At 40.6% G+C, this 16596-nt stretch overlaps 1 protein-coding gene and 1 pseudogene across 1 annotated transcript in view; one reads left to right on the top strand and one right to left on the bottom strand.

Moving 5' to 3' along the window:
* The first annotated feature begins 1247 nt into the window (after positions 1-1247).
* Positions 1248-16596, top strand: part of FOCAD (focadhesin) — a 315281-nt gene continuing 299932 nt past the window's right edge. The window contains exon 1 of the mRNA XM_025360104.1: positions 1248-1556. The gene's annotated coding sequence lies outside the window, so the exon portion shown is untranslated. The remainder of the gene's footprint in view (positions 1557-16596) is intronic.
* On the bottom strand, positions 8345-8657 carry LOC112608288 (annotated as a pseudogene).

Here is a 16596-nt window from a genome sequence, read left to right as displayed (position 1 = left end):
AATACCTTGAAGTAGGTTCAATATTGATTGAGTGATTGAATGATTGATTGAGACGGAGTCTCACTCCATCAGAGGCTGGAGTGCAGTGGCGCCACCTCGGCTCACTGCAACCTCCGCCTCCCGGGTTCAAGCGATTCTCCTGCCTCAGCCTCCTGAGTAGAGCAGCTGTGACTGCTGGCGCGCAACCCCACGCCGGGCTAATTTTTGTATGTTTTTTTTTTAGTAGAGATGGGGTTTCACCATGTGGCTCAGGCTGGTCTCGAACTCAGCCCGCCTTGGCCTCCCAAAGTGCTGGGATTACAGGCGTGAGCCAGCCCACCTGGCCCCAAAATTAATTTAGATAAATTCTTAGAGAGTGAATGCATAGTCTGTTATTGGGAACATTGATAACGGTCTGTGATACACAATTACTTATCTGAGGTGATGGGGAACCAAACACTTCCTACAAATGAGAGACAGAACTTCTTGTCTACACATTAAAATAACTTTGGAAACTTAGAAAAATATCAATGTCAAGGTCCCGCAGCAGAGCTTTTTCAACCAAGTGAGGAGACCCAGGCACTTTTTTTTTCCCCCTAAGGGTGCCCCAGGGTTTAGAAACAACTAAGTCAGATATTTTTAGAGTAATTTGCCTTAACTCTTTCATCTTGCGTATAATTTCCATTCTGTCATCCACAACCGGAATTCCACTCCGTTATACCAGTCTCTCCTCATTTTTTCTGCTGGCTCTTTTCAGCGTGTTTCATCGTGGCTGCTGTCTGTCTGTCACAGCCTTCTCACGTGGGAGCTCCCACCCCGCCCCAGGAGAAAATACATGTTTATCATTCAGTAAATATTGGGCAAAATCGTAACAGCAATAACAGGCAATAATTACTCGCGCCAGTTCCCCCTAGATTACATCAACAGAAACACTTGGGCTAGAACGCCCTCAGGACTATCTAACAAGTGGATATACCACAGTGGCGTGGAGAGCTGCAGTGTTCTGTGTTGGCCAAGTGAAGTAAAGACACCAAGCCGTAGGTACTAGGCGAAGAACGAAGTGTCTTCGCGGCAAGTCGGCTGTCTGCTTTAAATTTTCTGAATCCTTAATGTTATCAGTATTATTTATTTCCCCCGGGAAACAAAATCTCCAAATACCAAGAAGCCGTTTTGCATCGCCAAAAGCTGCATAGGGGCAGGCTGCCAACAGGACTACCCGGGCACGCTGCAGTGGCATCTCTAGGCAGTTTCCTTTAATATGCTTTTCCTTGGGCTAACTCCTCACTGCGGTGCTGCTCCTCAGCCAGCCCCCGCGCGCAGCCCTCCCCGCACCAGCTCAGCTGCGGAGCTCCGGTCCGCCGCCCACGCCGCCTTCCAACCGCAGTGCGCGGCCCGGGCCTCAGACGCGCGTGCGCGCGAGTCGGGGAGGGCGGGCCACAGGCGGAGGAGGTGGAACAGGGCCTCGCGATGTGCAGCCCATTGGCTCTCTTCTGCAGTCCCCGCCCCCGGGTGTTCGAGGCGGCGGGGCGGGCCACGTCAGGCAGCCGGCGCTGGGCTGAGCTTGTGGCAGAAGGGAGGTAAGCCGTGCGGGGCGGCGGGCTGCCACCGCTGCCCCCTGCTCGGGAACCGCTGGGTCGCGCCGCCTGCGGCCCGTCGGCTTGCATGGAGGGCGGCTGAGGCCCTGCGGGGCTGGGGCTGAGCTGGGAGACGGGGCAGTGGAGCATGTGGCGGCAAGGCCGCGTCGCGGCGAGGGGCAGCCGGGAGCGGGGCAGGACCTGCTTTTTGCCCTCGTCCGGTCCTGACGGGGCTCTCAGCTTCTGGAGGACTAGGCCTTATGAGGTTACGGAGCTACGAGATACATGGGCAGGGCTGGCTGTGGTGGCTGCGGTGGGGCTCAGTGGGATCCCAACTCGGAAGCCGGTCGGCGCGCTTCTTGCATACCTGCTGCAGCAGGTTGCAGTCGTCCCACTCTCCTTCGACCGGTTCCCTAGTTGGGGACAGAGCAGGAGCTTCTGGCCGCGTCCTGCCTGGCCTGGGTGACTCTCCTTCTCATTCCCGGTGACTCACTCAGATCATGTCCACTTATAATGCAAAGGCTTATGGGTGAGCAGGGCCTGTTTTCAGCCTCGTAGTTCTCTGGCTCCGTCCGCACTTGTGGCAATTACCTGAAGAAAGCGTGTATTAGATGTATGTTTTGAAATTTTCGCAGCAGCTAACGTGTGGAGACGTGCAGTTGTGTTGCACTTACCCTTCATGAGTTTTAGTTTCAGCTGTGGCGTCCTGATCTCTCAGTGTGGTTCCTGAATTTGGAGCTTTTGAAATCAATGAAATCCTGCCAATTTCCTGCACTCATTCATTCATACTTTCCAAACTTTTTTGATGGATTCCTTGATGGTCAGCCTCATACCAGATACTAAAATCGGCATTTCCTGCGTTTTCTTACAGTTTATATGCTAGTTTTATTGTCTAGATTTGAGTTGCAATTTTTTTTTTTTTTTTTTTAATTTTCAGGTTCTAGTATCCCTTAAACTATGGTGGCTCTGAGGGTGTAATCCTGATAACTGTATAAGTAATGGCTCTAGGTTTCAGTGGCCTATCTGTAAGAAGGGGAATGGGATTAGTATAATTTTGAGATTTTCAAAGAGAGGAGGGGTAGATGGTATGTTTCCTGAAATGTGTTAGCAGTTAGGAAGTAACTATTTTAAAAACACAGGATGTATTTTATGATTATGTTTTACTGTGTCAACGTACATTGTGTCTGTCCACATTCACTTTTTGACTACCAAGCAAGTGCATGTTTACAATTTTGATTCACATCCAATTCCTGCGTAGAAAGCACTGTGACTCATCTAAATTTTGAAATGTAGTAATCATGAGCTTTTTAATGTTACATACAAAGGTATGATATTGAAACAATTGCATAAAAATGCAATTTTGAAAGCATTTTGCCTTGCTTTTATAGATTAGTGGAAGCTAAAACCTCTGCCTTGATTAATGCTTACTTAATCAATGTTAGGAAGTTACCATTGCGTGGCTAATATTTATCAATATTGTATCTATTTTAATATTTGTTTCATTAACCCCAGATTTACTGGATTTTAATTGATTGTTGCCTCCAGTTAACGCCTGATAACCAGGTCAATAAATAGTTTGAAATCAAAATTTTCGTGGAGGTGTAACCAGAGTTTTTCATTTGTTGACTGATTGATGGTGCTTACCAGTAAATCGTTTGGCCTTCCCCCCCACCCCCCCACCCCTGTCTAAAATGATTTATGAAACAGTCTGAGGCATAATATTCTTAGGTTCATGATACTTTTGGGATATTGTCCACAAATGATTAGTTGAATTAAATTGTGTATATCACTATCAAGAGTTTGGAAAATTTAAGAAAATATAACTTTTTAAATATTTGCATTTGCTACATTTTTTGTTTGTTTGTTTGTTTTTGTTTGGAGACAGGGTCTCACTCTGTCACCCAGGCTGGAGTGCAATGCTGCGATCTCGGCTCACTGCAACCTCCGCCTCCCGGGTTCAAGTGATTCTCCTGCCTCAGCCTTCTAAGTAGCTGGGATTACAGGCGAATGCCACCACACCCAGCTAATTTTTGTATTTTTATTAGAGACGGGGTTTCATCATGTTGGTCAGGCTGGTCTCAAAATCCTGACCTCAAGCGATCCCTTCATGTCAGTGCTACATCTTTCAGTTCTAGAAATGGACCTGATCAAGATTAGAAGGTTAAGGGGGAAAATTCAAGAGCTGAGGACATTAACATTCTAGCAGAAAAAAAAAAACAAAAACAAAAAAAAAACACCATGAGAAATAATAACTATATTTGGAGGAAGTCTAAGGAAATAATAGTGTCAGGATTATTAGTCTATAGCAAAACTTGATCTTAATCAGTTTTTCTTGATGTATAACAATGAACTTGGTTTAAGTACAAAAGGAAAATTAGGGTGATAATTTAAATTTTGATCAAGTGGGTAGTATGTATTTCTTTAGGAGATGAGAAATCTATAGATCTAGAGATGTATAATAAAGTATGCTATACTTACATGAGTATAAGTCTGTGATTCACAATTAGTAATAGATTGATGGAGGTTTTGTTACTATTTCCACATGATAAAACAAGATTTGCTAAGCTAATCGGACAAGGGACAAGGGATATTTGTGAATTTCCTCCATGTAAATGATTTGAAACAACAAAATTTTAAGTGATGTGGAAGAGCCCATCTGTTTTCAAACAATGGATTGACATATAGTTTTTTTTTTTTTTGTTTTTTGTTTTTTTTTTTGAGACGGAGTCTTGCTCGGTAGCCCGGGCTGGAGTGCAGTGGCCCGATCTCAGCTCACTGCAAGCTCCGCCTCCCGGGTTTACGCCATTCTCCTGCCTCAGCCTCCCAAGTAGCTGGGACTACAGGCGCCCGCCACCTCGCCCGGCTAGTTTTTTGTATTTTTAGTAGAGACGGGGTTTCACGGTGTTAGCCAGGATGGTCTCGATCTCCTGACCTCGTGATCCGCCCGTCTCGGCCTCCCAAAGTGCTGGGATTACAGGCTTGAGCCACCGCGCCCGGCCAACATATAGTTTTTATAACCCTCTAAGTACTTCTGGCCTCGTTGTTGTTGTTGTTTCCCTACTCAGGTCATATTGGAAGTAATAAAATTGCATTTATGATTTTAAAAGTTTATATTGGTTTTCATTTAATTAGTCTGAGTTACTTTAGTTTTATATATTTTGAAGATGTTTCAAAACCCTTGACTTTAAATACTGTATAGCTTTCCACTGTTCATGATGGGAAAACATTTCTTTAGGCCAAAGGAAGTTGAGAATTCAACTTGCATAGATGGTCAGTTTATTACCATTATTTATTTAAAGACTTATCTTTTCACTTGCCTGGAGACCAATGAAGCTTTCCACTGAAGCTCCTAAACTGGAGATTTATGCCTTCGAAGGTATCTTCTATTCTCCTTTTGATCAGATGAGTTCTTGCTAATTTGGTTGATAAGTATGTTGAACAAATGTCATACAGTAATTATGAGTGTTGTAACTGTAGTTTTATTATGAAGTTTTTTGGTTGCCAGGGTTTATCTTTCCCTTCTCTCTTGACAAGCCTTTCTATTTGGCCTACCTACTTTCATAATGTAGTCTTAAGTTCTACTTTGCTTTCCAATCATTGCGCATGTTGGTTTATGTAACCAAACCTGATTTTAGTATATGCTATTAGGACATACACATGGAAAGGAATGGAGGATACTTTTTATTAAATGTTTTTAATTGTTGAAACATTTAAGTAAATGTGATTTTTTTAAAGATTCTTAGTTATTAAAGGTATTGTATTCTCTATTTTTTATTTATTCCTTTGTTCAGTAAAGACAGCAACTACTTCGATACTAGGTCCTTAAATTTTCTTTAAGGAACTTACAGTATTGCATGGACTCCATAAATAATGCCAAAATACAATGGGATAAACATTATGATTAGTTGTTTACATAGTATAGTGGGGGATAGAAGAAAACTGTGTGTGAGGTTTGAGGAGATTCAGAGAAGGCTTTATGGAGGAATTTTCATCTCAGTTAAAGTTTGAAAGTGAGTAGGAATTAGTTGGTGATATTAGAGAATAAGACATTCCAGGCACAAGAAAGCAGTGAGGACAAACAGATAGGTTAGAGACAGAACATAGACCCCTAATGTGTTAAGAGAGAGAATAGAGAGATGAACTTTAAAAAGTAAACAAGGAGTAAGTAATGAAAGCTCTCTTCCACACCATGTTAGCCATTTTTAGCTTTATTCTGGAGGCTGTGGTGATCCATGAGTAATAGATTTTAAGTGGAAGAAAGTTAAGATCAGTTTCGTGAGGCAATGTGAGGAATGAATTGTAGTGGAGTAAGGCAAACATTTCCATTAGATATGACAGAACTCCGAAAATTCAGTGGTGCTTGAGAGAACAGGATGAATTCCAGCTATATTAAGGTGATTGAGTTAGTGGCCAGATGGATGTAGGGGATGAAGAAGTGATGGAGTCAAGGATACCTCCTAGGTTTATGACTTCCCAAGATAGGAATCACATTAGGAATATCAGATATATGGGGAGAATAAGATCAGTAGCCTTGGACATGGGTTTGGGTCACACAATTGGTGCTGTTCAGTGGGCATTTGGCAGCTTTGGTCTGGAGATAAAGAGAGGATTTTAGGCTGGAGATAGAGATTAGGATGCTATCAACTTATAGGTGGTTAAAACAGTGTGAGAATGGATGATGCTTAAGAGAGAGTTTATAGAATAAGAAAGAATAAAACAGAAGGGAAACCCTGGGAAACACTGCTCTGTAAGATGACTCAGTGAAAAAGACAGAAGGAACAGCCTAATGACACTGGACGTCTAGAAGATAAGGAGGGAGAGAATTCAACAAGAAGAGACTGCTCAGATGCCATTGGGAATAGGAGAAAGAGCCAACTACAGTTTTTGGAAGGTTTCCTAGATAGGCCAGGATCATTAATTTGTAATAATCTAGTTCATATGATTCTGTGACTTTTGGCAGCAAAATTCACTAGAACCAGAGATGATAAGTAGTTGGATTGATACAGTATTTGGATTTTGTTATGTGCATATGGTGAGAATGCAAATGAGTTGAAAATATTGTTGAAAGAACGGTCAGAGTGATGGAATGTGAAGTTTAGACTGGATAGGGATGATGATAGAGCCAGGAGGAGCTGAAAGATTGAGATAACATAATTGATTAAAATGATTAAAAGTCTGGATGAAGTAAATATACAAGTGTTTGTAGCTAAAAGGGAGATAATGAAAATGATGGAAATATTCTGGTCAGAGTAGAATATTGGAATTTAAGATTTTTAGGGTATAGATGGCATGTAGGGTTTGGCTGTGGATATAGATGGTAAAAATGGAGGTGTTCAGGAACAATGAGACTGGTGGTGCGTTGGATGAATTGCTCACCCAGATGACTATAGATGACTGTGGTACCCAGGGAGAAAGGGTAGAATGTGATCCTAATTTCTGAGGTTTAGATTGCATATGGATCAGTATATGTGAGAGATGAAGATACTTAGATGTTACACCCTCAAAGGCACAGAGGGTGGGGGTGGGATGGGGCGAGTGGTCTGGAAACATTCTTCTGGGCCTTGGGCTTGGAGGGATGATTAGCCTTTACTGATGGGGGCCACCAAAGAAGGGGAGTTTAGTTTGTATTAGGCCTAGGAGGTACAGGGAGCATCTAGTGAAGAGGCTGAGGATATAAGAAAGCTTATTGACTATGGTATCAGTATAAAAGCTTGGGAAGGAGTGAGAGAGCGAAGAAAGATTATTTAGAGGAGAAGACAGGTTAGAAAGAGCTTAGATTTGGGTGTAAGGGTGACAGCACTTTTCTGAAGCATATGGATAGCTTTTAGTAGTTTGGACTTTAACTTTCTTTTTTTTTAAAAGTATGGAAGAGAATTTATTTAGGTTTGTGAGGCTTTGCTTCATAATATACATACCCTTGGCACAGGAGGGGCCCCATTAAAGTTTCATAAACTGCTTAGTAAGTACATATTTATGTTGATTTTATGAGGCTTTGAGACATTAAGTTTGAGAAAGTTAATGGTTATCAGGATTTGCATACAAGATCATAAAACAGTAAAATAAACCAAAGAACAAGACTTCCTTACAATCTCCGAAACATAATAAATTGCAATTTCTAGTGAAATCTTTATTCCTATGCTATATTCATTTTGGTCTCTTAATTATTTTCCGTTTTATGCTCTTTGACTTTCTTTGGAACCTTTTGTATGATCGCCTCCATCTTAATAGTATAGTCACCTATTTTAGCTTGACTATATTTTTATCATTCAAAGTAGGATATACTTATTAAGCCAGTTATACTCCAGTAAACTTGTGAATGAAAAAACATTAGAGAACGGAGAATTAAGAACAAGTAATAGAGTCATTATTTCACTGATCCTCACCCAATTTCAGGAAAATCATATACCTAAAACAGCAATTCTGACTGATAAATTTTTCCATGTCTAAACAGAAAGAAAAGTGAAATTATAAGAATCCTATGATAGTTTACTATACATTATGTGCTTTTAATAGTTCAACACTGGTAATGTTTGAGAATCAAGATTAAATTAATAGGCTATTTAAAAATGTATACTTTAATAAGTATAAAGTGTATAAATAGGTAAGCTTGTGGAGAAGCTGACCAAGATACATAAATTAGGGAATACAAGTGTCCATCTAAATTTTCTATATTTCATTTTTTCATAGTATTTATTAAAGGTGTTTAATATACAGTTTCTCATCTGTCATTTTGGAAGTCCTTTATTGTAAAGATAATTCTATTGTCTGATGACAAACAGCAGCCACCATGGTTATTCAGGACCTCCACATTGGATAAATTCAATTTCTTCTTGAGACACAAGTTTCCTTCTGTATTTCTGAGGTAATGTTTTTTATTATTTCTGCAGTATCTGGTGGATCCTGATACATCAGCAAATCTGGTGATTTACTTCCCTTAGAATGTTGTGAAATTACAGAAGAGTGAGATGGTAGCCCTGCTGATCTCAAAGCTTCCGATACATTGGGTTCACGATCGTCTCTTCTGTCAGGAAACCTTATTAATGGAGTGTGTGGTTTCACTACCTGAACGACCCTACTAGCAGACGCCATCTTGCTGCCCATCATGACCCCGAGAAGGGGCAGTTTCCCGGAATTTAAATTTTGATGAAGCTTTCTGTTGTTAACATTTATCCATCAAGTCATTATAGTTTCTGTTAGAGTAGGACAGTTGGCATAGTACTGTTTCTAAATTTAAAAATAACATATATGTCTCCAGTGAATATTTGTGTTATCTGTCGGAGAAAGGATGGACAGTGTGGCCTATTTGCTTTTATGTACCTTTTCCTGACCTCTGAACTCCCAAAATACTTTTGTAAATACATTTCATCATGTGTGCCAATTCTTATCTATTGGTAGGATTAGAAGGTTATGTTGAGTATTTTTAGGTCAATTCTGGGCCCAGAGGTGTAGAAAACGCCTTAATGTGAATTAAAATTACCATGAATGTGGGAGGTGGGCATACCTGCATTTACCTAAGATTGCCATCTGTTATTTTCTCATCTACAGTCTGTTTCTAAGGACAGCTCCTCACTCATGCACTAGGTCTCATTCCTTTTACCTTTCCAAGGATTTGTCTCCAGCATCTCTGTCTCTGAACATAGCATTTTCCCTCATTACTGGATTATTCCCTTCAATAATGCAAGTATGCTGGTATTTTTCCATGTTAAAATAATAGCTTTTGACCCCATTCCTGCTTAAGCCACTGCACAATTTATTTGTTACCCCTTATGGTATAACTATACTCATGTCCAGTTACTTTCCTTCTATTCTTTCTTAAACTCACTTTAATCCGGTTTTCTCCCTCACCTCTATCAAAAAATTACTCTTCTAAAAGTAACTTTTCTGAGAAGTCACTTTTCTAAAAGTGACTTTATTTTTCATCTAGAGACAGAGTCTTGCTTTGTTGCCCATGCTGAAGTGTAGTGGTGTGATCATAGCTAACCACATCCTTCAACTCCTGGGCTCAAATGGTACTTCTGCCTTGCCTCCTGAGTAGCTAGAACTGTGGATATGCGCCACCATACCTGGCTAATTTTTCTACTTTTTGTAGAGGTGGGGTCTTACCATGTTGCTCAGGCTGGTTTTGAACTTCTGGCCTCAAGCAGTCCTCCAGCCTCAGCCCAGAGTGCTGGGATTACAGGTGGAGGCACTATGCTTCGCCCTTTCTTTTTCCCAAATCTAAAGGTCTCTTCCAAGTTTCTACCTCTCAGTTGATCTGTCAGCGTTTTTTTTTTTTTTTTTTTTTTTTTTTTGTTTGTTTGTTTGTTTTTTTTGAGACAGCTAGTCACTCTCTGCTTCTTTATTTTTATTTTTGAGACAGAGTCTCACTCTGTTGCCCAGGCTGGAGTGCAGTGGCAGTGGCTAGAGTGCACTGACCTTGGCTCACTGCAACCTTCATCTCCTGGGTTCAAGCGATTCACCTGCCTTAGCCTCCTGAGTAGCTGGGATTACAGGCATGTGCCACCATACCCGGCTAATTTTTGTATTTTTAGTAGAGATGGAGTTTCACCTTGTTGGCCAGACTGGTCTCGGACTCCTGACCTCAAATGATCCACCTGCCTCAGCCTCCCAAAGTGCTGGGATTATAGGAGTGAGCCACTGTGCCAGCCCACTCTCTGCTTCTTAAAACACTTTTTTCCTTTATTAGCAAAAATGCCACAATTCCTGGTTTTCCTCCTACCTATTGTCCCTTTTTAGACTCCTTTACTGGTTTTTCCTTATCTCCCTGATAAGAGTGCTGTTAACACTGAAGTGCTTCAGGGCTCAGTCATTAGACCTTATACTTCTGGATCATATCATTCAGCCTTTAAATATTAGCTTTATTATTTATTTATTTATTTATTTTATTTATTTAATTTTTTTAGATGGAGTTTCACTCTGTCCCCTGAGCTCGAGTGCGGTGGCGCGATCTCTGCAAGCTCCGCCTCCCGGGTTCACGCCATTCTCCTGCCTCAGCCTCCTGAGCAGCTGGGACTACAGGCGCCCGCCACCATGCCTGGCTAATTTTTTGTATTTTTAGTAGAGATGGGGTTTCACTGTGTTAAGCCAGGATGGTCTCGATCTCTTGACCTCGTGATCCACCTGCCTCGGCCTCCCAAAGTGCTGGGGTTATGGGCGTGAGCCACTGCGCCTGGCCAATTTATTTTTTGAGATGGAGTCTCCCTCTGTCAGCCAGACTGGAGTGCAGTAGCACGATCTCGGCTCACTGCAACCTTTGCCTCCCGGGTTCAAGCGATTCTTCTGCTTCAGCCTCTTGAGTAGCTGGGACCACAGGTGCGCCCCACCACACCAGGCTAATTTTTGTATTTTTAGTAGAGAGGTTGGCCAGGCTGGTCTTGAAAAATGATCCACCCGCCTTGGCCTCCCAAAATACTGGGATTACAGGTGTGAGCCATAGCGCCTGGCCTAAATATTAGCTTTAAATACTAGTAATACCCTACTAGCTTTCAAATTTATATTTTCAGTCTGGCCTTCCCTTGAACTCCTGACTCTGTATATCCAGTGCCTACTCAGCATTTTCTGTTTGGATGACTAATATATATTTCAAACTAAACTGAATTTCCTTTTTTACCTATAATCTTCCCTCTTTCAGTTAATAGAAACTCCATCCTTTTCATGACATAGGCTAAAAACCTGAGTATCATCCTTGGCTCTTCTTTCTCTCATAATCTATATATATATACTGTTACTTTGGAAAGCGTGTTGGCTATGCCTTCACGATGTATTTAGAATCCATGTACTTGTCACTACCCACTGCTGTCACCCTAGTCTAAGCCCCCATTGTTTATGTCCCGGATCTTGCAGTAGCCTCTGTATTAGTTATCTATTGTTACCAACCCCCAAAATTTTGTGGCTTAAACCAACAGTTATTTATTAGTTTGTGATTCTGTGGTTGGCAGCTTAGGTTGGGCTTGGAGTAGATGGGGGGCAGCTCTTTTGCTGGTCTTGCCCATGCTCACTCATGTAGTGATGGGGACTGGTAGGTTTGGAGGCCTCACCTGAGATGGCTTGTCTCTGCTCTACATGGTTCAGTAAACTATCTCATGTTTATGTTTCTTTACATGGTGGTCTAGTGGAAGCAAGATATCAAGAGGAAACTATGTGGCCTTTTGAGGCTTGGACTTAGAACTTCTACAGCTTCACTTTCCCTGCTGTTGGTGTGAGCAGGTCACCAGGTCAAGCCAGATGAAGGGGATAGAAAATTAGTCTACTTTTTTTCCGAGGGGAGCAGCAAAGTCACTTTGTAAAGCGCTTTGTATACAGAGACTGGGAGCAACCGAAGGCCATTTTTTGCAATCTTTCCTGGCCTTCTAATGGATTGCTTCTTTCTTTCCCCTTGCAGTATTGTCAGAACAGCAGCCAGAGTGATTTTATAAAAAACATGAGTTAGATCTCTTCTCTGCCCCAAACTCTCCCGTGGCTTCCCGTTACCACCCAAAGTAAAAGGCAGTCTTAGGATTGTCCTGTGAGGCTTGCCATGATCTGACCCATTTGTTGCCTCTCCAACTCCATTTATAGCCACTCTCTCCGTCTCTCGCTTAATCTGCTCAAATTAGCCTCTTTGCTGTTCTTCAGACATCGGAGGCCTGCTTTCACCATGGCATTGGTACTGCTACTCTTTCCGCTTAGAATCTTCTTTTCTGAGATGATGAAACTGCTCTTCTAGCCCCTTTCAGTCTACTTGAATACTTCCTCAGGCTTTCCCTGACCATCCTTTTAAAAATGGAAACCTCTCTCTAATACTGTCTATCCTCCGCCCTGGTTTACTTTTATCCATAACACTTATCTTCAGAAATGCTATATAATTTACTATTTTGCTTATTCTTATCTTCCCTCTACTAGAAATGTAATCTATAAGGGCAGGGATTTTTCTCTGTATTCCCAGTGCTTATTATAGTGTCTGACACAAGGTAGGCATCTCATAAATATTTCTTGAATGAACGAATGACAGGTATTGCAACATTTTTCAGGCTTAGGTATCTCTTCCATGCTTTATGGAAAAGCTCTGGGCCATTATCTGAGGAAATTCCTGGTCTCCTTTGCAAGTACTTTTGCAATCACTGTCTGTCTGTCTGTCTGTCTGTCTGTCTGTCTATCTATCTATCTATCTATCTATCTATCTATCTATGTATCTATCTATGTACATGGAGTCTTGCTTTGTTGCCCAGGCTGAAGTGCAGTGGTGCGATTTTGGCTCACTGCAACCTCTGCCTCCTGGGTTCAAGCGATTCTTGTGCCTCAGCCTCCCAAGTAGATGGGATTACAGGTGCGTGCTACCACACCTCGTTAATTTTTGTATTTTTAGTAGAGATGGCACTTCACCATGTTGGCCAGGCCAATCTCGAACTCCTGACTTAACAAGTGATCTTCCCGCCTTGGCCTCCCAAAGTGCTGGGATTACAGGTGTGAGCCACTGCGCCCAACTGCAATCCATTTTTTAAAAGAGGTCTTCTAGACCAAGTATTCTTCCACATCCAGACTCTAATTTATTCTTTGCAAGATTATCATATTCTCTTAACTATATGTAACATCTTTCTTGATACTTAATAGCAACCTCTTCACTTTGAGTTGTAAATTGTAACATTTTTTGTTCAAAGCAAAACTGAAACAGGTGAAAGTAACAGTCTAGGGCAGAACATTTTCAAACCTTTTTTAAGGTCTTAGACTGTCTCTCCACCTCCACATATCTTACTGAGAACTGCAGATAAATGTTTTGTTATTCAAAATAAATGTTTTATTATTCAAAATAAAGCTATTTTACATTTGAATTTATAGCATACTCTTATTATAAAGTCAGTCTGAACCATGAAGCTATTATAAGGAGCATAACATTGAAATGAATGATTATGAATAAAAATGATAATCTCTATATGCCTCAGCCTCCAGTTTATTTTTGTATTGTGATTTTGTATTTTGGTTTTGTTGCAGATCATCAAGGAAATTTTCATCCACACAGATTAATGGTTGAAAATGGTAATAATTTTTTTAACAGTTCGCATTGCAATCTTACAATCTCTAGTTACTTTTTTTTTCTATTTTCTTTTATTTTTAAAAATGTGTTACTGTGGACAATTTAAAACATACACACATTAATAGGAAATATACTGAATGAACTTAATTTCAACAGCATCAACATTTTGTCAGTCTTGTTTTTCTAACATTTTTTCCTCCCTAGCTTTTTTTAAAAAAGTAATTGTCTTTAATTAATCAAGACTTCTTAAAGTGCAATTACTAGGCCATTCATTATCAACCCTAAAAAAATTAATACCAATTCCTAAATATTATCTAATACAGTCCGTATTTCAGAATTTCTCAGTTGTGCCAAGGTTGTCTTAGTAGAATTGGTTTTTTGAAATCAGAATCATGTAAGTTTCCCAAATATAACATAATTTGGTTATTATGTGTGTTTAGTCACTTATTCTGTACAAAACCTCCACTCCTTTTCTCCCTTGTCATTGATTTGTTGGAGAAACCGAGTCCTTTGTCCTGTAAAGTGTCCCAAATTCTGGACTTGACCTATTGCTCTGGTCAAGAGCAAGTGATATTGTCCTAGAAGAGGTACCTTGTTCTTGTATCTCATATATTTCTTGTAAATTGGAAATTAAATGTAGAGAGCTGTGTATATTAGTGGCAAATGTTTTTAGGTAAGAGTATTCTTACAGAAGCCTGTGTATGTCCTATTCCATCACCTTGTGAGGATACAATATGTGTGTTATTCTTACTTTTAGTGATGCTAAGATGAATCAATCAATTCAAGTGGGATCATCCTGATCCCTCTAATATAAAGTTCCCTATCTTCCTTTAACTTAACAGTTTTAGCAACAGTTGATGATTCATTCACAAATCAAATTATATATTAACAAAGTAACTTCATATTGGTAGAGATTTTTCTTAAGCATGTAATTATGCTTTCATTTTTTCTTTCTTCATGTTTCTTTTTACAATACAATCAATTTTTCCCTGCCCCCTCATCCCACATTTAGACACGTACACAATGCCTTCAGTACGTTTTGAACATTTGACGTAAAGCCTGTAAGGAGATAGGAAATGGAATGGACAATAAAGGAAGGTGATAATAGGGAAGTAAGGATTATCTACCCATCTACCTACTGACTTGCCTGTCTCCTCTCCTTCTCTCTATCTTACTGGTTTCAATTTATAATATTTTAAAAGCTATGTGGGATAGGTATGGATTAGAGGGCCACTGAGGCCTTACAGGGATTGGAAAGTGGATAGGACCGGGGCAGGTATTGACTGCAGCATTGGTGTTAGGTATGAATTGAATGTAAATCCAGGCTGCAGCTCAGCTTACACATTTTAACATTTGTTGTGTAGAGTCAAGATTAGCCCCAAATAAAATTGAGAAGCAGATGAAGCTTATACAGTCTGTGTGTTGCATCCTTTTATCATGTAGCTTTTCTTAGCTGATATGGACAAAAGTAAATTGAACTTCCAAGAATTTAGGCAACTCATGCATTGCTGCGTTATTTTAGAAATGGATAAATGATTTCGACTTCTGCATCTTAGTGTATGACTGCTTTGTTCTTCCAGTTATCTGAACCCTAAACTTTGGAGTCATCCTTCACTCTTCTCACATTCCACGTCTAGTCCATTAGCAAATCTTACCAAATATATCTGAAATACTTACAACTGCAGGCATGTACCCTTTGACCAAATGGAGACTTAATGTATATATAACATGGTGACTATAGTTAATGTTAATGTGTTATATAGTTGAAATTTACTAAAAGTAGATTTCAAGTGTTCTCACCATTCACACACACACACACACACAAAATGGTAACTAGATGAGGTGATAGATATGTTTGTGGAAATCATTTCATACTGTGTATATATATCAAAACATCTGGTTTCGCACTCTAAATATATACAGTTTTTATTTGTCAGTTGCTATGGTTTGAATGCCTGTCCCTTTTAAAACTCATGTTTAAACAGGTGCTGTGGCTCACACCTGTAATCCCAGCACTTTGGGAGGCCGAGGCAGGTGGATGGCTTGAGCACAGGATTCGAGACCAGCCTAGGCAACATGGCAAAACTCCATCTCTACTAAGAAAATACAAAAATTAACTGAATGTGGTGGCGCAAGCCTGTACTTCCAGCTACTTGGGAGGCTGAGGTGAGAAGATCGCTTGTGCCCATGAGATGTAGGTTGTAGTGAATTGAGATCATGCCACCATGCTCCAGCCTGGGCAGCAGTAAGACTCTATCTCAAAAAATAATAATAATAATTAATTGCCATTGTAACAGTATTAAGAGGTGGGACTATCAAGAGGTGATTGCCATGAGGGCGCTACCCTCAAGGGTGAGATTGGTGCCAATATAAAAGTCAGTCCTTCCCTGCCCTCTGTCTCTTTGCGCTTCCACCATGTGATGATGTGGCACAAAGGCCCTCCACAGATGTTGACACCTTGATATTAGACTTTCCGGCTTCCAGAACTGTGAGCAAGTGAGTTTCTGTTCTTTATAAAATATTCCCAATCTCAGCTATTCTGTTTAGCAGCAGAAAACAGACTAAGACATCAATTATACCTCAATAAATCTGGAAAAAAATAAACATGTCCTAAGTCTGACCTCTTCCCACCATCTCTACTGCTGTCATCCTTGTCTATGGCAATATGATTTATCTCCTGGATTATTGATGTAACCTAACTGGTCCCTCTCTTTTTCTTTTTTTCTATCCTTGTCCTTTTATGGTCTGTCTGTTCTCCCTAGAAGCCACAATGATCTTTTAAAAATGTCAGTCAAATATGCCATTCCTCTTTCTGAAACCCTGTAGGACTTCCCATCTCACTGAGAAACATCCAAAGGCTCCCAGCACCCTGTAGAGGCTTACATGATCTGGGTTTCTGCTTCATTCTGTAATCTCTCACTGCCCAACTTGCTAACTTGCACCAGCCAGCATTGGTGTCCTTGGTCTTTCCTAAACTTGCCAAACATGCTTCCGTCTCAAGGTCATTCCTCCTGTTTGGACTGTGCATTACTT

The sequence above is a fragment of the Theropithecus gelada genome, chromosome 15, assembly GCF_003255815.1.
Source record: "Theropithecus gelada isolate Dixy chromosome 15, Tgel_1.0, whole genome shotgun sequence".
Lineage (NCBI taxonomy): Eukaryota > Metazoa > Chordata > Mammalia > Primates > Cercopithecidae > Theropithecus > Theropithecus gelada.
Note: the sequence above shows the minus strand (reverse complement) of the source record. Positions and strands in the feature narration are given on the sequence as shown.